This window comes from Benincasa hispida, chromosome 12 (genome assembly GCF_027475165.1).
Source record: "Benincasa hispida cultivar pf3 chromosome 12, pf3_genome.v1.1, whole genome shotgun sequence".
Classification (NCBI taxonomy): domain Eukaryota; kingdom Viridiplantae; phylum Streptophyta; class Magnoliopsida; order Cucurbitales; family Cucurbitaceae; genus Benincasa; species Benincasa hispida.
This window is the reverse complement of record NC_143489.1, coordinates 13,805,789-13,829,714: the sequence shown is the minus strand read 5'-3', so window position 1 is coordinate 13,829,714 and position 23,926 is coordinate 13,805,789. Positions and strand designations below refer to the sequence as shown.

General features: G+C 30.7%; 2 pseudogenes across 1 annotated transcript; one reads left to right on the top strand and one right to left on the bottom strand.

Annotated features, from left to right (window-relative positions):
• Positions 1-13,959: 13,959 nt before the first annotated feature.
• LOC150031787 (21 kDa protein pseudogene) lies at positions 13,960-14,959 on the bottom strand (annotated as a pseudogene). Its single transcript, XR_016525159.1, has one exon. The product of XR_016525159.1 is annotated as a 21 kDa protein pseudogene (transcript).
• Positions 14,960-23,068: 8,109 nt separating this feature from the next.
• Positions 23,069-23,702, top strand: LOC150031786 (uncharacterized; annotated as a pseudogene).
• The last annotated feature ends 224 nt before the right edge of the window (positions 23,703-23,926 follow it).

The following is a 23,926-nucleotide window of genomic DNA, read 5'->3' as shown; positions in this document are numbered from 1 at the left end:
TATTGTCAATTTAAGTTAAATTTGATTAATCATATTGTAGATTTAATTTAAATTTGATTAATCATGTTGTGGATTCAAGATTTATTGATCATGTTGTGGACTAAATTTAAATTTGATTGATATTTTGGTGAATTTAAATTTAAATTTGATTGATGATATTTGGCGATATTCACATATTTATGCCGCTTTAATTGTATTATGTGTATGCAATTATTAAGTGAATATTGGTAAAGGCTATTTGGTGTTCTTCCTCCTTTATTTTTATACAATAATATTATTATATTATTGTGTCTTATATTTTCGATTGAATTGGTCAAAATAATATGTTACCAAAGTAGCCTCTGTTATCTAGATTAATTTAATTCTAAAATATAAGATGGGTATATTCATGAATTTATGTGGATAATTATCGGTCCAAATGAAGATAATTATCTGGCCAAATTGTGGGTATGCATGTGGTCATGAGTATGTGACAATTCTAAGGATTGAAAAATAGTCTGTCTAAAGAAAGGCTATTTTTTGGCAGAGTTAATTATTATTATTTTGATTTTACATTGAGAGTACCATTTACCGTTGGTGTTTTTGCCTAAAGACTGGACATCAATGTTGTGTTAGGTATCTTATTAAAGGGGCCCACCACATATGTGAAACTAATGGATCGAACTGCAAGATTTGGAAGGAAAGTCTAGAGATACTTCTTGGGTGTATGGATTTTGACCTTGCATTAAGGACCGATAAACCTACTTCTACTAAGGAGCAGATCGCATGTATCTGATGATCATTAGGTACTCCATTCCGGAGTTTTTTCGGGGCTCTATCACAGAAAGTGAAAATGCCAATAAGTTCCCTGCTCAAATTGAGTAATATTTTGCTAAAAATGAGAAAGGGGAAGCGAGTAGTCTTTTGACTTCTTTAACTTCTATGAGGTATAAGGGCAATGGAAACATAAGGGAGTACATTATGGAAATATCCAATCTCGTAGGTAAATTAAAGCACTTGATATCGAGAATTTAGTTGTGCATCTGGTACTTATCTCTCTTCCTACACAATTTAGTCAGTTTAAGATAAGTTATAATACTCAGAAGGATAAATGGAGTATTAATGAGTTTATCTCATAATGTGTGCAAGAAGAAGATAGGATAAAGAGAGAAAGTAGAGGTGGACAAAAAACTGCTCAAACCGAACCGAACCGATTTATAAGCAAAACCAAATTTTTCGGTTCGATGCGGTTCGTTGGGCTGTTGAAACCGAATTTAAAAGGTTCGGTTCGGTTCAAAGCTTGAAAACCGATTTATAAATTGAACCGACCGTTTATATATAAATATATATATATATATATATTTTAATATTTATTTAATAATAAATAAATAACCTAATTTAAACTCACTTCACCTTCAGTCTTCAGAAGAGAATTCGAGCGCCGCCCTCCACTGTCCACTCCACCCTCCTCACGGCTCACGCTATCGATTTCGCAACTAGGGTTTCTGCCGTTGTTCTTCTTCGTTGACCACTGCCGTTCGTCTTCGTTACTAGACGACAGACCGCCTTACGTCTGGTTCTTCTTTCGTTACCAGACGGCAGACCGCCTCACGCTATCGAAATTAGATCTATACCAGAAGGCAGAGTTCTTCTTTCGTCTGGTTCTTCTTCGTCGATGACTCGTAGAACCAGTTTCAAAATCATATCTAGTTCTTTCATCTGGTTTACGAAATCAGATCTGTACCAGTTTCTTTCGTCTGGTTCTTTCGTAGAACTAGAGTTCGCCACCGTTCTTCTTCGTCGAACAGAGGTAAATAAAAAAAATCTCAAACCGATTCTTGAAACCGAACCGAACCGAATTGAACCGATTCGGTTCGAATCGCACAAACTGTGGTATTGTTTTATGTATAAACAAAAGCGGTTCGGTTTAGTTTGGCCATCAAACCGAACTGATTCCACCCCTAAGAGAAAGGACAGAAAGTGCTCATTTGGCAACATGCTCTCGTGATAAGAAGAAAAGAAAATTTGTGGATGCTGCAGAAAGGACATCTCAGCAGAATAAAACAAGAAACAAGCTACTAAAAATCCTTAATTTTTCTACAAATGGAAAGATCACTTCAAGAAAGATTGTCTGAAGTACACCAAATGGCATGTAAAGAAGGGTAAACTTTTTATTTTGATTTGTTCTGAAGTTAATTTAGCTTTTGTACCTACAAATACTTGGTGGGTAGATTCTAGTGTTATTACTCACATAAGTATATCAATGAAGGGTTGCTTGTGGAGCCGACCGCCAAGTGATGCTGAAAGATTCATCTATGTGGGCGATGGCAAAGCAGTTCCAATTGAAGCTATTGGAAATTTTAGATTACTTTTAAAAACTGGATGTTATTTGGATTTGTCACACCCCCACCTAGATTACCCTTTTATTCTGGAAGAGGATATGATCGTGGTAGTTACTAGCCCTACTGCCAGCACCCACCGCCCAAGTCTTCTAATCTAAATACCAACCTGTTTAAAACATTAGTAATATACGCATACAACAAACCTTCCTTAAGGTTCTACAAAGATTACATAAATATTTGCATACAGTCATGACATAACATTTACAGATCACAGATGGCCCAAACATTCCTAAAGAAGCCCTAGTCCCTCTCAAAACATGTGTACATAAACAGATCATCAACCTAAGTCTTCTTAATAAGCCGAGTCTTTCAATGGCAAGCAACAGCAGGATCAACCCTGAGGAAACTGACCGCTACCTGAAAAGGGAAAACACAGAAATTCTATGAGTTAAAAGCCTAGTGAGATACTATAGAATCGTATAACATCAAGCATTCCATCACTATAAACATGTAAATATACTAATGAGTAACTCAAGCAATTGTCTCTAAATCTAGCTTTAAACCATTCTTAGACCTCATTAAACATTATTATTCCCTAGTTGAGAACGAGCCTAACCGCTCTAGTTCCCAACGTTTATTATCAGCCAAGAGACCCATATTTCGGCCCCTTACTCATAACTACATACGTGTACGTGTCCATGCTAAGTACCATCATATCTTAAGTACTTCTGTTCAGATACCTTCTCAAAACTTGTCCTTCAGTATCGAGCTATTAAGATACCTTCTCAAATGTCCTTCGGTATCAAGTTGGTCAGGTACCTTCTCAAATGTCCTTCGGTACCAAGTTGGTCAGATACCTTCTCAAATGTCCTTTGGTATTAAGTTGGTCAGGTACCTTCTCAAATGTCCTTCGGTATCGGGGTATTTTATAACACCAAATTAAGTTTCATTGCCTATCATTTACACAAGAAATCATTCTCTCATAGCCTTCCCCCTAGAAAGCATATTATAAAATTAGAAACTTAACTTTTGTAGTGACTACATGACATACCTTGGCCTGTTTTACACATATACAAGCCAAGAAACATGCGTTAAGTTATTCTCCAACCATTTGTTGTTTGGGGGAGTATAAATTCATCATTAATGTCACTGTAACTTACTTGATCTCATATACATAAGTATTGGAAACATTAATTTACTTAGTCACTCACCGCTCTTCAGGCTCTTAACGGTTTATACGCCTATCCTAGCTCTTCTTGGCCTTACCAGCGATACTCAGCCCAATTCCTAGCGAGATTTCCTTCTAGAATGAGATCCTTATCACAAAATCAATGAGATTTCCTTTATAAGCGAGATCCTCATTTCCATATCTCGCTATAACTCCTCACAATGAACTGTTTGTTCTTTCCAAGCAGTTATCTGCTTATGCACCGATTCCCTGTTATAACTTCAAAAATTCATAACTCAAAATCCAGAGCTCTTTTCAAGAAATTTCCTTCTACAAACTTGTTTAGAATGAGTTAACTTCTTACCTTAAAATTTCAGCCGAGAATTCCTTATAGTTTGGCCTGAAACTTCCAATCTTCACCTCGAACCCTAACTAACCCAAGATTCTACCTCCTCTGAAATTTCTTCACTTATTGTTCTTCGCCTCCTACAATCTTTCTCCGACAAGACAACCTCGCAAACTAGATTCTCTCAGTTTTCGAATGGCACTGATTTTACTAAATTTTCTCATGTCAATTGCCGAAACCATGCTTTTGAAGTTTCTCTTCTAGAAACTTCCCGCCGCCTCCCGAGTTCAAGGGTTAACCGCCACGTCACCCCTCATTTAATATGTTTTTCCTTCCCTTCCATCATAATTCCTATAAACAAACGTGAATTGCTACTTTAATAAATATGTAATATAACATTCCTTTGGCTAACATGCTTATCTAGAAAACCTAGAGTTTAGGGTTTACAGGATCTGAATGAGATTTTTGGTGTATCGTCATTTTGACGGAATTTAATTTCTATTCCAGTTTGGACAAATTTGATTTTTCTTGTTCTTTTGGAAATAATAAAGTTAGTCTTTTTCAAGATTCTAAGCTTATTGGTACCGGTTCTTTAATTGATAGTCTATATATGCTTGACTCTTTTGCTTCATTTAACAAGATCCTGTTTTCTAATTCATGTGGTACAAAGTGTAAATTAAATGAGAATTCCACTATATTATGGCACAAGCGTTTAGGTCACATCTCTAAACAAAGAATTCAGAGACTTGTGTCAGATGGAATTCTTGATTCCCTTGATTTAAGTAACTTAAACGTTTGTGTGGAATGTATTAAAGGAAAACAGATAAACATAAGAAAATTTGGTGTCAATAGATGTTCAGACGTCTTAGAATTAATACATACAAACATTTGTGGTCCATTTCGTACGGCCTCTTGAAATAGACAACAATATTTTATTACGTTCATAGACGACTATTCAAGATATGGATACTTATTTAATTCATGAGAAGTCTCAACCCAGGATATTTTCAAGTCTTTCAAAGCTGAAGTTGAACTTCAACTTGAAAAGAAAATTAAGGTTGTCAAATTTGATCGTGGTGGTGAATATTACGGTAGATATGATGGATCAAGTGAACAACGTCCAGGGCCCCTTGCCAAATACCTAGAGGAATGTAGAATCGTCTCGCAATACACTATGCCAGGAAAACCCAGCATGAATGGTGTAGGGGAAAGAAGAAATAGAACACTTAAGGATATGGTAAAAAGTATGATTAGTCATTCTTTTCTACTAGAATCCCTCTAGGGTGAGGCACTAAAGACTGCAGCATACATCCTTAATAAGGTACCTAGTAAAGCAGTAGCCAAAACTCCTTATGAGTTGTAGACATGAAAGAAGCTTAGTATTAGGCATCTTCACATCTGGGGTTGTCCAGCTGAGGCTAAGCCTTATAAGTCGAATGAAAGAAAATTGGACTCAATAGCTATTAACTGCTATTTTGTTGGGTATTCTGAGCGCTCTCGGGGTTTCAAGTTTTATGATCCCATTTCTAGATCATTGTTTGAGACAGGAAATGCTAGTTTCGTGAGGATGTTGAGTTTGGGGGGGAATATAACATAAGAAAAGTTGTCTTTGAAGAGGAATTGGTTTCTTTTCCTCATGTGGTTATAAATGATGTTCAGGCTCCAATTCCTGACTTCATTATTGAATCAATTATAGAACAAAACAACATTGAAGTCTCCGTTATTGAACTTGAAGTTCAAACTCAACAACCTCAAGAAATGTCACTAAGAAGATCTACTAGAGAAAGAAGAAGTGCAATTCCAGATGATTATATTATATTTCTTCAAGAACATCAGAATGATATGGGCGTAATGGAAGATGATCCAATCAACTTCCAACAAGCTTTACAAAGTTCTAACTCTCAAAAGTGGATAAGTACTATGGAAGAGGATATAAAATCCATGAAAGATAATGATGTTTGGAAACTTGTTGAACTACTATCAGGAGTGAAACCCATAGGTTGTAAATAGATATTTAAAACCAAAAGGGATTCACATGGAAATATCGAAATATATAAGGCTCGTCTTGTTGCAAAGGGTTTTACTCAAAAGGAAGGCATTGATTACAATGAGACTTTCTCTCCAGTTTCATCGAAAGACTCTTTTAGGGTAATCATAGTACTGGTAGCTCACTTTGATTTAAAGCTACACCAGACAGATGTAAAAACTGCGTTTCTCAATGGGAACATTGATGAGACGATTTATATGGTGCAATAAAAAAACTTTGTGTCTGGTAATTCAAAGTCTATGGTGTGCAAATTGAAGAAATTCATCTACGGTCTCAAACAATCCTCTCGCCAATGGTATCACAAATTCCATGAAGTGATAACCTCATTTGGTTTTGAGGTGAACATAGTGGAAGATTGTATATATCATAAGTTCAATGAGAGTAAATCAATCTTCCTGGTGTTATATGTCGATGGCATACTCATAGCTAGTAATGATGTAGGTTTATTGCATAACACTAAGAGATTTCTCAAAAGGAATTTTGAGATGAAGGATCTTGGTGATACTTCTTTTGTATTAGGAATTGAAATACTGTGAGATCGTTCTCAAGGTATTTTCAGATTGTCACAAAAAAAACTACATTGAAAAGATCTTGAGTAGATTTGGCATGAAAGATTGTGCATCAGAAGATACCCCCGATCACTAAAGGTGATAAATTTTATTTAGGTCAATGCCCTAAGACCACACTCGCGACTAAGGAGATTCAGAAGGTTCCCTATGCATCGGCCATTGGAAGTCTAATGTATGCTCAAGTATGTACGCGTCCAGGTATTGCGATCATAGTTGGAGTGTTAGGCAGATATTTTAGTAACCCGGGGATGGATCATTGGAAAGCAGCCAAACGGGTTATAAGGTATTTACAGAGAACAAATGATTATATGCTCACTTATCGGAGATCAGAAGTTTTGGAGATCATTGGGTATTCTAATTCTAATTATGTTGGATGTCAAGACACTTTGCGATCCACTTCAGGATATATCTTCATGTTGGCTAGAGGAGTTGTATCTTGGAAAAGTGTTAAACAAACACTTATGGCTTCTTCTACCATGGTTGTGGAGTTTATAGCATGTTATGAGACATCCAATCATGGAATATGATTGTGAAATTTTGTCACTGGGCTGCGGATAGTGGTTGGCATAGAAAGACCACTAAAATTATTTTGTGGCAATAAGTCGGCAGTGATGTATTCCAACAATAACAGAAGCAATTCAAAGTCAAAGCATGTAGATGTGAAATTTCTGGTTGTTAAAGAAAGAGTTCAAAATGGTCAAATTTCGATAGAAAACATAGGAACAAACTTTATGGTTTCGATAGAACACATAGGAACAAACTCTATGGTGGCAGATTCATTGACTAAAGGTTTACCATCTAAAGTTTTTCATAAGCATGTTGCTCACATGGGTGTTAGTCACTTTTCTGATTCCATAGTTTAATGAAAGTTTGTTATTGAGGATGTTCTTTAGCCTTATTTTGTTTATTTTCTATATAGAATAAAGTTGATGGTTTATGTTTTATTATCTGAACTCGTTTATCATGCATGTAGTTTAATATAAAGTTTTTTTAGAATGATCTCATTAAGGAATTTGAACCAATTGGAAACGGGCATGATCTAGATCATTTTGCATGTAGTTTCCATGCTATCCATCCATACTTGATCTATGTCATTGAATGTATTGGAATTGGTGATCAAGGAAGGTTTAGTTATAAGGGTAGTGACGAAAGCCACCTTGGTTCCATGCTAATACATGAGATGGATCAGATTGAACTAAAGAGGAGTTCTATTATTGAAATAACATGTTTATGCGTGCTTAAGGTTTATGTAATTTAATTATATCAGGTACACAGACATAGCCCAAGTGGGAGATTGTTAGACATATTTAAATAATAATATGTTTAATTAAAGTATGGGCTATGTATGTGGATTAATAATTTATCACATTGGGTTATTTTATTAGATTGGGCCCTATTATGTGATCTAATTAATTAAGACCTTAGATTTCTAATTGAGTATAGACTTAATGGTAAGAAGTCCATTCCTAGTTAATTAGGGTTTAATGGAACCCTAATTGAACTAGTATATAAAGAGACATTTCCTAAATTAGACATTTATTTCATAGACGAAGATTTTGACCAAATTTGAATGGGAGCAAATCCACGATTTCCTAAATTAGACATTTATTTCAATTACCACATTATTTTCAGAAGAAAAAAAATCACACTACCCTTCTTTTGTCATTTTTTTTTAAAAAAACTATATTACTTGTGGAATTAACTCCATAAATGGAATTTGAACTCAAAATAATAAAATATATAGTACAAGGATAAAATAATTGCATACATAGAACAAAAAATGGTAAAAGACCAAAAAAGTCATGCCCAACCACCATTTTGCGCGCTACTTCCCGTTTCTCTCAAATTGAAAGTTATAACTAATAGTTGCTATCAATGATAGCTTTCCATTTGAGAAATATACTATCAGTTGCGACCATTGATAGCTGCTATTAGTAATGCTACTATCAGTGAATATCATTGATAAATACTATCAATGGCTATCAGTGACAGCTTTCATTTTGAGATGTGTGATATCAGTTGCTATCATTGATAATTTTTAATTTAAGAAATGTGCTATCAATTACTATCATTGATATCTTTCAATTTGAGAAATGTGTCATTTGTTGCTATCACTGATAACAGTTATCAGTGATGCTACTACCAATGAATATCACTAATAGCTGCTTTCAGTGATAGCTTTAAATTTAAGAAATGTGCTATCAGTTACTATCCCAAAACACCGATAAATTCCTCCACCGACAACTCCACCTTCAATCTATTGCTAAGTCTATCACTAATAGTGGCTATCAATGATAATCGCAGCGGCTATCACTTTCATTTTTTTATCAACGATACCCATTATCAATGATTGACTAAGCCCTAAGTTTAACAAAGAATGATAAATGGGAAACCCCAGTAGAAGAAATAGAAAGCATCAATCAATAAAATAAAGTCACTAAATAAATTCATTAAAATCCACAATTACCTCTTAAGATCGACAAATCTCCTTGTTGATCAATAAATATGAGTGGCTTGTGTAGATATTTTGAATCAAGAGGCTTAAGAGAATGTAGCAATTAATGGGCTTGAAGAATGGTACAATGTAGCAATAAAAAAACTAAATTGTAGGGAAAAGAAAAAACAAAGAAGAAAGAAGAAAGCTAAACCGAAGAAAAAAAAATAAAGAAGAAAGAAGAAAGCTAAACCGTAGAGAAGAAAGAAGAAAGAAAAAAAATAAAATAGAATAGAAAAAAAGACACGAAAGAAAAGGGAGCCACAGATGCATGGAGAAAGAAAAGGGAAAAAAATAAATTGAATAAGATGGAAATAGTTGCAAATGAGGGCAGGATTGGAATTTTAAAAAAAATTATAGGTTGGCCGGTCAATATCTACTATATTTACAAATATTTTAAAATTGTATATTTTTAAATTATTTCCAAAATTGTATTATCTAGTATAAATTTCCCAAAAAAAAGTCTTATGATGTCTCTTAAATAAATTTGTACATAACTCAAGCCTAAAAGGCCAAAGTATTGATTAGATCTAAATAGAAATGTCAACTTTATGTATGGGATGGGGGTGTCATGGGACCCTGAACGGGGTGGGGATTTCCCGTTTAGGTGGGAAATGGGGGAAGGAGTATGAAAAAAATCTCCAAAAGCTAAATGAAAACGGGTTCTCCATCCCCTCCCCCGTTAGGCTTTTTTCTTAAATTTATTATAATAGTTTTATGTTATTTATTTATTTTTATATATAAATAGTATATTTAATTTTCAAGATTTATTGTTTAATGGTCAAAATAATAATGTCTGAATTAGTATAAAAACAATATATATGTTTGAATTCTGATAAATTTAGATTATGTACATAAATATTTTTATAGATGATTATTATCTTCAATTTGAAAATTTTGAGTAATTTCTCTTTAAATTATAACTAGACAGGTGGAACTAATCATTTAAAAATTGACTATTTAATTAAAACTTTTTCATAATAGTGATTTTTTAAAAAAATAATGAAAAATTTCCCACGGATAACTCATTTCCTGTGAATTCCCAGCTCGATCCCCATGGAGAATTTAATGCAGACGGGGAATGAAATGGAGACTGAGAAGCCATTTCCAGCCCCGACCCACCCAGTGACATCTCTAAACCTAGATCAAGACGAATCTACAAGAACTAACTAGATAAATAGTGGATTTTAAAATTTTGTTTGGAAAAAAAGTAAAAAGTTTTCAAAATCATAAAAATATCAAATCGATTTTTTTAATAACAAATACAAATTAGCAAATACGTAATCTACCTTCACAAACAAATTGATAAAACTCAACATCATAAACTAAAACAAATCCAAAAATAGCAAATAAATTGTACTGAAAAGTATTTTAGACTAATCTAAAATAAGCAAAAATTGCCACCGAACCCAAATCAAATTAATGGGTGATTTAATTGAAGCCAAGCTACATCACATAAAGCTAAAAGTTTAACAAAAACCATAAAACAACCTCATACTCACCTAAATACTGTTAGCTGATTCTTTAGATATTGAGATAGACATATCAATGTCTTTCAGTGTCCATCATTGATAGATAATTACATTTTTTTATATTTATAAATAAGTTGGTTTCTTTTGTTATATTTGAAAACAATCTTATAAATTATTTAAATATGTAAGGTTAGAAATATATTTTAATACTTTCCAATGTCAATATGATCATATTTTAACTATTTTAGACATATATGTTTAATTCAAAAGGTTAAAAGTTCAAATATCTTGAACAACACATATTTTAGGATAAATCTTATGTTTATATTTGGATAAACTATATATATATATAAAAAAAAAAAAAAAAAAAAAAAAAAAACTATATTTATCTCTTTGTTTCAAAACTACCTTTACGGTACTAAAAATTGCAATATTATTTTTTACCTTCCATAAACGTTTTAGAATTGCTCTTAGAGCAAAATCCATTCAAATATTCTCAATGAAAATCGGGGCATGAAACAATGTGTGGCAGTGATTTGAAGAAAGAAGAAGAAGAGAAAAGAAAGAAAGAGAGAGAAAAAAAAAAAAAAAAAAGCATTTGAACACTACCACACACATGTTCTAGGTTCCAATTCCCATCCAAATTGTAATGGATTTCTACTTCAAATGCAATTTGGAAAAATTTATTATGAGTCAAAGATAATATCGTAACTTTAGAAAAGAATAGAGTATTTTTTTTTTTTAATAAAGGACAAATCATGTTGTTCTTACAATTTGGTTTTATCTATATAATGTACTAATAATTTATCATCAATAATATTATCGGTGATTTAGGACCAAAAGATATAATCAACATAAAATATGAATAAAAGCAACAAGGTCGAGAAAAGAACAAGGTTCAGGCCAAAAATAGCACCCAGGAAAAGGATAAGTTCTTGTAAAAGCCTAAATTTATGTGTTTGACTTCAGTCTCAGTCAAGTTCGACCCTATCAAAATAACTAATAGGGGATGTCCCACGCATGCCTCGGCCCATAGCATCGCCCTAGGACCAAAATAGACCTAGGAGAGATGCTCAGTCTCGACCTAGCCAAACATGAAATCGAGCATGTCTCTTGGCCTGTTAGGTTATATAATTCTCCTGAGATGACTCCGAAACCCTATCAAACAACCTAGGACAACTTTCTCTGCAAATACATCATTATAAATTCATATGAAGTAACTTGAATCCTACTCTTGAAGTCCTTAACTTCCACGCTCTTTTACTCTTTGACTTTGTTGAAGCGTCGTATCTTTGCAATATTTGTTTTAAGTTGTAGTGTGTTTTTGCAAAATCGTGATGTCTCACAAGTTGTTCCTAAGATTGTTATTATCAACTAGGGCTTTGTTTCCTTGTTGGGAAAATCTCAACAAGGTTCTTTGGAAGTTTTTTTTATGGTTATCTGTTTCCTTATCTAGTGTTTGTTCCTAGAAAATTAACTTTGAAATCAATATTTTTCCTTTCGGGCTCTTGGTTGTTATGGAATATAGTCATCTTCTCTCTCTTAATTGGTCCATATTTAAATGAGTGGAGTTTGTTGTTTTAGGGTTAGCCGTTCGACAAGAAGAAAGTTCCTTTGTTGTGCTCTATAATATGGACTATGTTATGAAGCTTATGAACGATTTGATCACGATGTTGTGGGACCTTAAGGCAATCTTGAGTTCTTGACAAAATCAATAGGTTAAACTTGTGAAGAGATTTATACACTTAGGCGGAGCCTATGTTCATGCAAGTGAAGTGATCTTCATTTGAAAGTGGAAAGAGTACAGTTGAAATGGAGCCTCACACGTAGAAAAAGGCTAATTTATTGTTTACTAATACACTCAAACTTAAGAGGGGCTTAAGTATTTTTTGGAGAGAGTTTCATACTTAGGGGAGCCCAAGTGTTAATTCATCAAGTTAAGTTATTCGTGTGTGTATTTGTTGCTTATTTACAGATAAGCACAATGTTGTAATTGCTTGACTTCATATTAGTAAAAGATTCTTTCCCGGACACATTGCTCCCAAGACATAGATGGTATATTGTTGAATTGAGTTACCAAACTTTGTGTTTTACTTGTTAAAGTTTATCTTAGTGTTGTACTGTTTGTCTTTGCAATTACTAGAACATTGTGAGTAACACATCTTTACTATGTGTTAGATAATCTTATTTCAAACCTAAGCATCAGAATGTAGGTGGCAAATATCACACTGGTGTATAAGTTTTCTCTTTTACAGGCTTCACTCTTCTCCCCTTCAAATAAATTTACGGTTGATATTACGTGAAAGTCAACTACATTTTCCTGGTTAGTATTTTAGCATCAACAAATAAAGTTTTATCCATGTCCAAATTTGAGAATTAGTGGATAGCTTCAAAATAATTGGGTGTAGTGAAAAAAAAAATTGCATAAAGAGAGTCACGAATTTGCCCCCATCACTTTTTTATTTATATAATTAATCAATCAATTTTAAACGAAAAAAATAGAAAGGCAAAAATTAAAAGGACTTTATATATTGTTTTTTTGTAAAGATGTTATGAACATGGCTAAATTTTGATTATGACATCGGTTGTTGAAATGTAACAAACTCCACACGAATCTCCATAATCACAATGATCTAATATACTGTCAACTTTTGGCCTAAGTTATGGCAGATTGCTCTGAAGATTGTTGCGTTAGATGGATAAGTTGTTTTCTTACCGAAGGGGTCAGCGGAGGAGGGGGAGCAGTGGGCTGGCTCGCACCAAGTAGGCCCAGCCCAATAGGACCTCTCGAGAGAGCCCGTACTTGGGCCCATCATGGCTAATAATGTCAAAATTCAGCTGCTGGTGCTGGCCGGTGGCCACTACGCTCTTATCCGTGGTGCCATTCTATTGCATTGCCCATTAATGTCTACACCCATGTGGTCCCAAAACATTTTTGCATCCCAATTCTCTGTCCTTTTTCTTACTTTAAAAATATTACATACTAACATTCTTCTAAAAGTAATTCCCAAATAAACTTTACTTCACATTTCAAAGCATCATCATCATCCTTATGATTCCAATACATCTTTTGCCACATTTTTAAGATAACACAACCGCAACATGGACTTAATTTTGTCACATTACGAACAATTAAGACCTTCAATTAAATATATATTTGAAATTTTATAATTATGCTTGTCAAGAAAGTTACTAGTTCTTTTCAAGAAAAAAAAAAAAAAAGAAAGAAAGTTAAATTGTGTTAAATTGGTTAGAGTTTAATAATATTTTCAACTTTATTTGTTTTTAGGGGTTGAATTAAAATTTAAAACTTCATTCAAATTGATTCAACATGTTTTTAATCAGTTCAACAATGTAGAATATAACGCAATGAGTTGGCAGCGTTTCTTTCCTCAACTGCAATAACAACATGGATGAAGATCTGTAATTATCCTTTTTTCTAAAAGGAAAAAAATAAATCTTTAAATTGTGATATTCATACTCCTAGTGCAGCAAGTAAAGAACAGAGTGATGAGGAAGCAGAAAGGGCAGAGACTTGGGCATAATTAATAATAGTAATTGCATAAACCGTAACACTAGAATTACAAGACATAATTACATTTTCAATCTCATAATATTTTAATTTTCCTTTCACTTTTCCCAGGAACCAAACAGGGAAAGAAAGAACGAAGAAGAAAAGTGAAGTAACTAGGGGAAAACGCCTTCTTCCGCCGCCGCCGACGAAGCATAGCTATTGATAAGAGCAAGTGAATTACTTGTCAAATGCGTAACTCTAACAATGTGCCTTCGAACCTTAGCCTTAACACTATTAACCCCATTAACACGCCGCCCCCCAAATCCTTCCATACACGTCTCTTCATCGGTCAAAGCGGAGCTAACCCATGTCTCAATATCACTAATCAAACTCCCAAAATCGTACCCTCGAGGCCGACCCAGTTCCCTAATTGCTCTCTGAAGCTCAAATACCGAATCCCCAACCTCCTCCACGCAATCGGAGATCGCTGACGCCTCTCTCCGCCGCAGGCCGTGGGTTTTCGCCAGCCTTCTCATTGATGCCGCAGAGGATCGAGCGGCGGCGAGGTTGACGTGGAGGGCGGCGAGAGCCAGCGTCTTGGGGTTGGTCTTGATCTTGCTGGCGTACACCGACAGCGAATTGTAGCAGAGACGAGGGTATGAAGTAGTACTGCAGGAAGTTCTGACATACTCTGTGTTTTTTCTGATGCCGGCAGGGGATTTGGGGATTCTTGAGGCGGCGGAGAAGATTTGGGTTTGATTGGAAATTATGAGGAGGAGGAGGAGGAGGAGGAATGTAGGGCGTGTTTGGATGGAAGGAAAATGGGAATTCTCCATTGTTTTTGTGTTGGATCTGGATATGAAGATCTGGAGAAGAAGAGGAACCAAATTTATGGGGGGGGTGAAGGAATTTGGTAATAAAAGTTTGTGGGATCCCACAAATAGCGAAATCCGTGAAATGAATTTAGGGTGAAATTTGAGAGAAAAGAAGGGGTGTGTTTTGTATTGAAATTATTGGTACGATGTTGGTTAGTTTGATTTTCAAAAAAATTTGAAGCAGGGGAAGGTGTAATTATTGAAGATGATCAAAGAAATGGACCCTGATCCTCGTCAGATCGCTTCAATGTAAATGGTTTAAATTATGCTCTATAGATTATAGTCTAATAGATTTCACGACATATTCTTGTTTTTCTTCTTTAAAGTTGTACTTTACAATATACATATATTTTTTAAAATTACACATTTAGTCCACCTTTACCATATAAGTAACGTAATTCATTCATAAAAATAGATCTCATTTTATTATGTTTGTATAACGTGGGATCTATCATAAAATTTATAATCAAATATTGTAATTGAACTAAAAGGTACTTGATCGGATTACCTTTGAAAATTACATGGACCCATCATATTTTTAAAATTATTTTAACGATTTTCAAATTTGGTCTCAAATATCATGTTTTGTAAGACCATGTTATCGATGTATTTGATCGATAACAGTATCCATAAGAAAGAATACGAAACAAAATCAAAATTTTGGGATATGGTTGATATCTATAAGACCAATTAATTTTAGAATCATGTTGCTGTGTTTTTTTCCCCTTCTTTCTTGGGTGAAGAAAAGCAAAGCAAAAGAAATGGATGGTTTTTTTTTCTTTTTAATTTGTTGAGTGTGAGAATATGAGTCAAATTGGAGGAGAAATTTTTGTTAAACAAGCTTATCGATGTTATTTGTCCCATAACAATGTCAATAATTAAAATAAAAAAAACTAAAATTTTGGGATGTTATTTTTCGGTGTCTATACAAAATCAAAAAATCCAGAATTTTAGAATGTTATTATTTGCTAATAGCATATTAAAATTTTGTGATGTTATTTGTTCGATATCGTATCGGTAAAAAATCCGGAAAAACATTCCAAAATTTTAGGATGTTATTTCCTTGATAAAAATATTTTTTAAAAAAATCGGACTTTTATTTGATACGCTAAAAGAATTAAAAAAAAATCTGAAATTATGGGATCGTTTGTTTGATAACGATATCGATAAATAAAAGTATCAATAAAAAGGAAAATTTAAAAAATCCATTACGTTTACACCAATAATAACGGTTAAGTAAATGACATTAATAGTAATTAAATTATGTTTACAGAATAGTTAAGTAAATATGTTAAAAAATAATCTAATTATTTTTATGATTGAGATCCATTACAATTGATATGTCAATAAAAATTCATTACATTTATACCCTTTCCAACGAAGTAAATGTGGTCTTAATTCAACTTGTAATTAGAATTACACTTTATAATTTAGTTCTGTGATTGATAAATTATTTATGAGATTTAATTCTAAAACAGGCTGGCTTATAAAAATCTAAGATATTCCAAATGTTTGTCTGTTTTTGTAATTGATTGGGTGAAAAATCAATTCTTCAATTTAATAAAAATATTTAGCCAAATAAAAAATTAATAGTGAAATTGAGATCACTATTGAAAATAGAATATAAAAAACAAATATATATATATATATATATATGATCATTAAGGTTTGAATTTAGTTTAGATTTCATAATATTACACTTTTACTATTAAATTTATGTTTAATCTTCTTTTGGTCTCTAAAATTTAGAATGGAACATTTTTATTCTTGAAATTTTTTAGTTTTTTTTTATTTGATTTTTAGGTTTTAAGATTTACACTTTTATTAATTAGTCTTATCTTAAATATTAATTTCTCTTAATTAATTAATAAAAATAAATTAGTTCACATTTTTTATTAAAATTAATTACAAACTTTTTCATTTATATTATTTTAAATCATTTAATTGAGAGTTAATGCCAAAGACCAAAAGTGTGGATCAATAGAAACTCAAAGTAATAATAATGTACAATATTGAAACTTAGAAACCAAATAAAAGTCAAACTCAAAACTCAAAATTCAAAACTAAAAATGTAACATTTTGAAATTGATTGGACCAAATGAAAACTAACATCAAATTCAGCATTTGAAATTAACTGACTCAACAAGAAAATATATTCAAAATATATATGGACAAAAAGGGTAAATTTTCAAATAATAAAAAAATAATAATTATTGTTATTAGTTATTACTCAATTTAAATAAAGAATATTTGTCAAGCATAGCTCAACTAACCTAAAACTTATTCGCAATCAAGAAGTTTGTGGTTTGAATCCCCTTGTACTTAAAAAAATAGAAGCACGATTTGAAATTTTCTTAAACAATAAATTTAGTACATGTTTGGTAGAGAATCTAAAAACAAAAATTTGAAAATAAGAAATTCAATCAAAATAAAATTGTATTTCATGTTTCAGAAATGTATTTGATAGAAGATTCAGAAATTTAATTCAAATTTAAATAATTGTTTAAAAATATGATTGATATTATATTTATAAATTGTAAGTTTTTTGGCATTACATACTAAATATTAGTTAATAATAAACTAATGATAATAATTTACTTATGAATATGTTTTATTTTAAACTTTTTTTTTTTTTGTATAGTTATTATTTAGTAATATTATATAATTCATAATACATAATATCTGAAAATGACATAAAATATTCTCACATTATCCCTATGAAATCTATTTACCTTCATTACATAATACATAAACCTCTCACCCTTTAATTGAAAATATATAATCTAATTAATTGACTTATGCTTAGACTAGACTAAAATTAAAAAATATATAGATCAATATTAAAATGATTAGAGAAGATTTTTTTTTTCTTTTGAATCAGATAAGAGAAGAAACTTAAAACTAGAGAGACCAAAATTGAGATATATATATAATATGGTTGATTCTATTAATTGAATCATTAATAATAGGAAATATGGTTTGAACAATTGACTCTGTACAAAAAAAAATATATTTTATGAATTAGAAAGAATATGTCGATATTCAAATGATGAAGCCCATGAAAAGAAAACCAAACTATATATTAAAGAGATTGGTTGCAAAACTTGCAAGTACATCCTAGGTTAGTTGCATAGTCAATTTTCTAGAATTTTGGCTAATAAATTTTGGCATGCATTGGATATATAATTCTTATACACTTACACTATCAACTCTTTACTGTTGTTGGGTTGAGGATTGATTGATTAGGGGATACCATGAAAAAGGTTGGGTTTATTTATTTATTACTTCATTGGATTTTTCTCATTAAGATTACTATTAAGGTAGTTAGCCAATTTATTTGAGTTGTATATTTACTTTTAACTAACCATAAAAGCAACTATTGAATGATAAGTTTAGGGTAGGTTTGGTCTAATTTTTCAAGTATTTAATTTAAAAATAACTCATTTTTAAAAAAAAAATTAAAATATTCGACAATCACTCAAAATAACTTTTGAACCACTCCCAAAATGTATTTTAAATTGTTTTATTAAAAGAATTTAAATAGAAATATTTTTTTTTCTAATCAATCTAAATGAGCTTTTAGATTATCTAAGTTTGAAAACAATTTCAATAAAAACCAGTCATTTACGGTGATTGAATGTCAATATCAAATTTAAAGTTATCTTTAAATAATTAGAAATAATAAAAATTAGCTTAATTTTTCAAATAATGAGCTTTTAGTAAATAAAAACCATTTTTATATTCCTTATTTTAGATTTAAATAAAAACAATTAGCTTTTAGTAAATAATGAGCTTTTAAATAGAAATAATAAAAACCATTTTTCATATGTTCGATGATTTATATTCCTTATTTTAGATTTTTTGTAGCACTATATAATTAGGATATGTAAAGTCATATTATTAAATTTCCGTCGTGATGTCGAAATTTCTATCGATATTTCAATGTTTCTATAGATTCAATATCAACATGAGGGGTGAATTAATATTCTATTATATCGCAGAAAAATTCACAAAATATTATTAAGCAATAAAATATCATTAGTGTAAATCCATTATAAATAATAGATATTTAATCTGTTTAAAAATCATAAAATGTTTATTTACTAATTTATATATACTTTTTGAATTTTTCCAGAAATATCTATCGAAATCGAAATTTTATCGATATTTTTATCGAAATTTCCATAAAATTAAAATCTCGATATTTCGTCGACATCGATATTTTAAACATTGTGTAAAGCAACATTTTTAACATATGGCAAGTGCTTTTGAAATACTTTAAAAAACATCATGGTCATGGTTATACTTTAAATTCCATGCCTAAACAATGTTTAATTTAAATTCCTTTATATAGCTAATATGCTGAAATTAAAAATGAATAAACTTACACATTTTAATATAAAAAAATCTCATTTATTAAATATTTTTTATTCCGCACATAAGTATAATTTATTTGTAAAAAAAAAGTTCGTCATCCCAAATAATCATAATTAATTGTTTTTATTTTTTAAAAAAATATTTATGTTTAATCAATATTTAAAATATCGATATTGAGATTTCAACTTTATAAAAATTCTAATGAAAATTTTGATATTGATAGATATTTTAAGAAAGTTATAAAGATAAAAACGATAAAAAAAAAATACTTAAATTAATAGATAAAAATTTCAAATCTTTTTTTTAAGTACAACGTTGAGATGGTGATTAAATCTTCGACACAACATTTCATATTTTTAAATAAATTAAATTGCTTATTATATATTTATATTGACGATAATTTTGTATCTTATTCTTTTTATGTTTCATTATTTTTTTTTTTATCAAAAATATCAATTTTTACAACTCAAATTCATATAAATGTGACAAATAGAAATGTCAGTTTGTTAACCAAAATTTAATAATAATAATAATATGTTTCTGATACGTACATGTACATCAATTCTTAAAATGAATTTTTTTTATAAAAAAGAATAGAAAAAATCGCGAAAGATCTGTTCGACAAGGCATATAGTGAAGGACAATATTAATCAATTCGCATATAAATCCACTTCAAGTCTAGAAAATAATAAAATACAATTTTCTATATTTTTGTTTCCCCTATTTAACTGAATATTTCTTTCAATATCAACCATTTATTTCTTCGCAGATATTTCATTTTAAAATTGTTTCTTATATATTTCCAAAAGAAGCAAAGGATAACTCTTAAATAAATCTTCGACTATCTGAATCTTTCGTTCTATTCTTAATATATTATTTAAACAAATCTGGAGAGTGATGCTATTGCTGAAAGTGAAACAAATATAAAAATGTTAGAATATATTATTTTTTTTACAAAAAGTTGGCCTCATTTATCCCATTTAGTTACGTTTTGTGTTGTTTATTTGTGTTCCATACGGTGATCACTTTCAAATTGATAATAAAAAAATGTTATTTGATTTAGGAATGGAGGGTGTTGAATCCGGAAGAACAATAAATGTGATAAATTCGTAAATTTAAACAATTGAAACGTTAACGTTTATTTGATTAAGGGGAAAATAAATAAAATGGGGAGCAAAAGACATAAAAAAAATAATTGAGTGGGTTTGGGGGCAGTTACAGTAGTTGAGTAGACAGAGTATGGAAATGGTGAGTGGCATTATAAATTAATATATATATATATATATATAAAGGAAATGAAATGGAGGGGAGACGGATGGGGCAGTGTTAAGAGTGGACAGGAAATATAATAGGTCCATAAAAAATGGTGGGTTCCAACAAAGGCCATGTGGGGTTTTGTAAGGGCACAGTGTCAAATCAGATCCCAATAATAAAAACAATAATAATAAATCCTTAGAAGGGGATGGGTTTGAGTTGCATTGTATAATGTATTTGTATTAGGATGGATACTCCACTATCAATTGCATCATCCTTTCTCCTCTACCACTATTTATTGCTCTTTCCCTCTCACTTTTAACATTTGCCTTCCCACTTTCTCACCTCTTTTTTCCTTTTCTTTCTTGCAAATCCATTAGTTAAACCTCTTCTTCCTCATTAGATTTCAAAATATTATAACATTTCAATTTCAAAACTTTACTACTATTTTTATCTTTAGATTTGAGTTTTATTTCGATTTAATCTTTAGATTTCAAGATTTACATTTTTAACCTTAATTTTTTTTTTTTTTACTAAATATTACCTTTCAATTTTTTGTGTAAATATCTACTAATTAATTTCAAATAAGTGTGGAGTAGACTTTTAAAATTAATTTTGATAGCAAGGAAGAAAGTGAAATTCAATTGATTATATTTCTTTTAAATTATTTAATAGACATTAACATTAAATATCGAAAATGAGTATTTAGTCAAAAATCGAGATTAAAAGTATATATTAAATGTGTAATATTCTGAAACTTTAGAAATCAAATAGAAACTATACCTAAAACTTGGGGGAAAATATATATATATATATTTTTTTCATTACCATAAGTTGAGTCTCTTTCTATGCAAGTCTTTAATTATTATTTAAAAAGTCTTAATCATGTCGATTACTCAAACTGATTAATGTGGATTGAAAACATAAAATCTTTTAACTTATATGATAGGAATGAATAGAAAAATAGTCGAGAAATTAAAATAATAATAATAATAATTTAAGTGAGTATTTTACAAATCGAAGATAAACAATATGCCAAAAATAAATTTTATCATGTTAAAAATTATTAAAATCACATAGAATTCCCTTTTTTGTTTTCAATTAGATGGAGAGAAACTTTATCACTCTCAAACAAGAAATTTTTGTTTCCAATTCTACGGTATTATTTATACCTTTTCTCACTCTCAAACAAGAAAATACAATAAAAATAATTTAAGAGTTATTTAGTAAACTAAAACTTAAATTATTTTATAATTAAAAAATTACATTTTTTTTAGTACAATCTTTGATGGTGGTTGATCGAACCTCCAATTTCTAAGGAGAAAGATCATGTCAATAATGCTGAACTAAATTTATTGGACAAAAATAAGATCTTTAGCGGAGGTTAGGATTTCAACTCTTCTAATATTTCGTCTAAAAAAATCCCTACCATGTGTGCGATGTGGCCATTGATGGGCTATAAGTATAACGTTACTTCAATTAACTAAAACATGAGAGGGACATCTTGGCTTTGTTGCCAACATATTTATTGAATAAGCTTTTAATATATATTCTATTCACACAGCTAATTTTTTTTCCTTTTTTAGATACTTTGTGGTAATTAGAAAAAACTTAGGCCATCCAAATGGAAAGGATTGAAGCCTCACGACTCATATTTGGTTGGCTTTAATTTGAAAATCAAGAACGTAAGATTTTTTAAGGCTAAATTCAAAAAGATAATATATATATCTATATATATTTATTTATTTTAAAATGTTGCACAACTAACATTGAAATAAAAACGCTGGTTATTTTTTATTTATTAATTTTTAATGAAATAAGATGCAGTAGTTACATGAAAATATGTTGCCACAATATTGTAAGAGGGGCATATCCAAAGAGAAGCCAACAGTTGCTCCTTTAAATTGGATTTGCCTGAGCGTTGAGATGAGAATTCTTAAGCTTATCGAAACAGTTTATGCCACGTGTTTAGGGTCAAATTCTTGTTGATGCATTATAATTTTTTAACTTTTTTTTTTAATTCCACAAATCTTATTTTAAATTTTACTTTTAAAAAATGGCTAGTTACCAAATATTATTCTTTCAATTTCATCTATAACTCTTCAACATATATATTGATATATCTATTATGAATATTATAATAATAAATATATGCTCATTGCTTAGTGTCCAAAAACCATATGTCACTCTTACTGTTGTCTATATACCTTGTAATTATTCATGTTTGATGTCCATGTAAGTTCACATCTTACTTGCCACTTTGGCATTTGGTGTATCTTAAAATCACACATACGTTGGTGAGTTTCTCTTCAAAATTTCATTAATTTTCATATTATCCAATTTTACAATTTTAATTATTTTATATTTTTAGTTATTTTATTTTATATATTTAATATCATTATATAAATATAATATTATATTATAATTTCTTTATATCTGTGTTCCCTTCGTGCTCTTCAATTTTACAACATATTACCAACACAAGCTCCTGTTGTTTTCTCCGCAAAGATAGGTTCTAAAGATATGTCGATTTTTTCCTCTTCGATATAATTAATAAATTTAATGTTATTTTGCATATTCAATATCTATTAAATTTCTAACATAAATACAATAATTTATAATAGTGCTGCCATGACAAATCTCACAAAATTAGAATTTTTCGCCCTTGATATTGACGACAATAATTATTTGTCATGGGCACTTGATGCCAAAATCCACCTGGACGCTATGAATCTTCGGGAGACTATCAAAGAAGGAAATATGACATCCAGTCAGGACAAAAAAAAAGCTATGATTTTCCTTCGACATCATATCCACGAGGTTGAAAATTGAGTATCTTACAATAAAAGATCTTCGTATCTTGTGGAAAAATTTGAAAGAGAGGTATGATCATAAAAAAATAGTTATTCTTCCTAAAGCTCGTTATAAGTGGATGCACTTGAGGCTACAAGATTTCAAATCAGTAAGTGATTACAACTCCGCATTATTTAAAATAAGTAAACAAAGAAAAATTAATGATTATGATATGCTAGAGAAGATATTTTCTACATTCCATGTCTCAAAGATGCTCCTGTAACAGCAATATCGAGAGAAATGTTTTAAACAATATTCTAAACTAATTTCATGTTTTCTCATGGCAGAACAAACTAACAAATTATTGATGAAAAACCACAAATCTCGACCAATTGGAACAACACCATTCCCTGAAGTGAATGTTATGAATATTAATAATCGTGGTCGAGGTCGTGGTCGTGGTCGTGGTTGAGATCATGACCGTGGTAGAGGAAGAAATAATTATTATTTTTGTGGTGGTTGTTCTAATCATTTAAATTTCAAAAGAACCACATAAAATGATTATCACAAAGGAAAAGCTCCATAAGATAGAAGTTCAAAGAGTGTTGAAAATAAATGCTTCTGATGCGGAATGACTGGGCATTGGTTACGTATCTGCCGTACGTCAAACCACTTAGTTGACCTCTATCAAGTCTC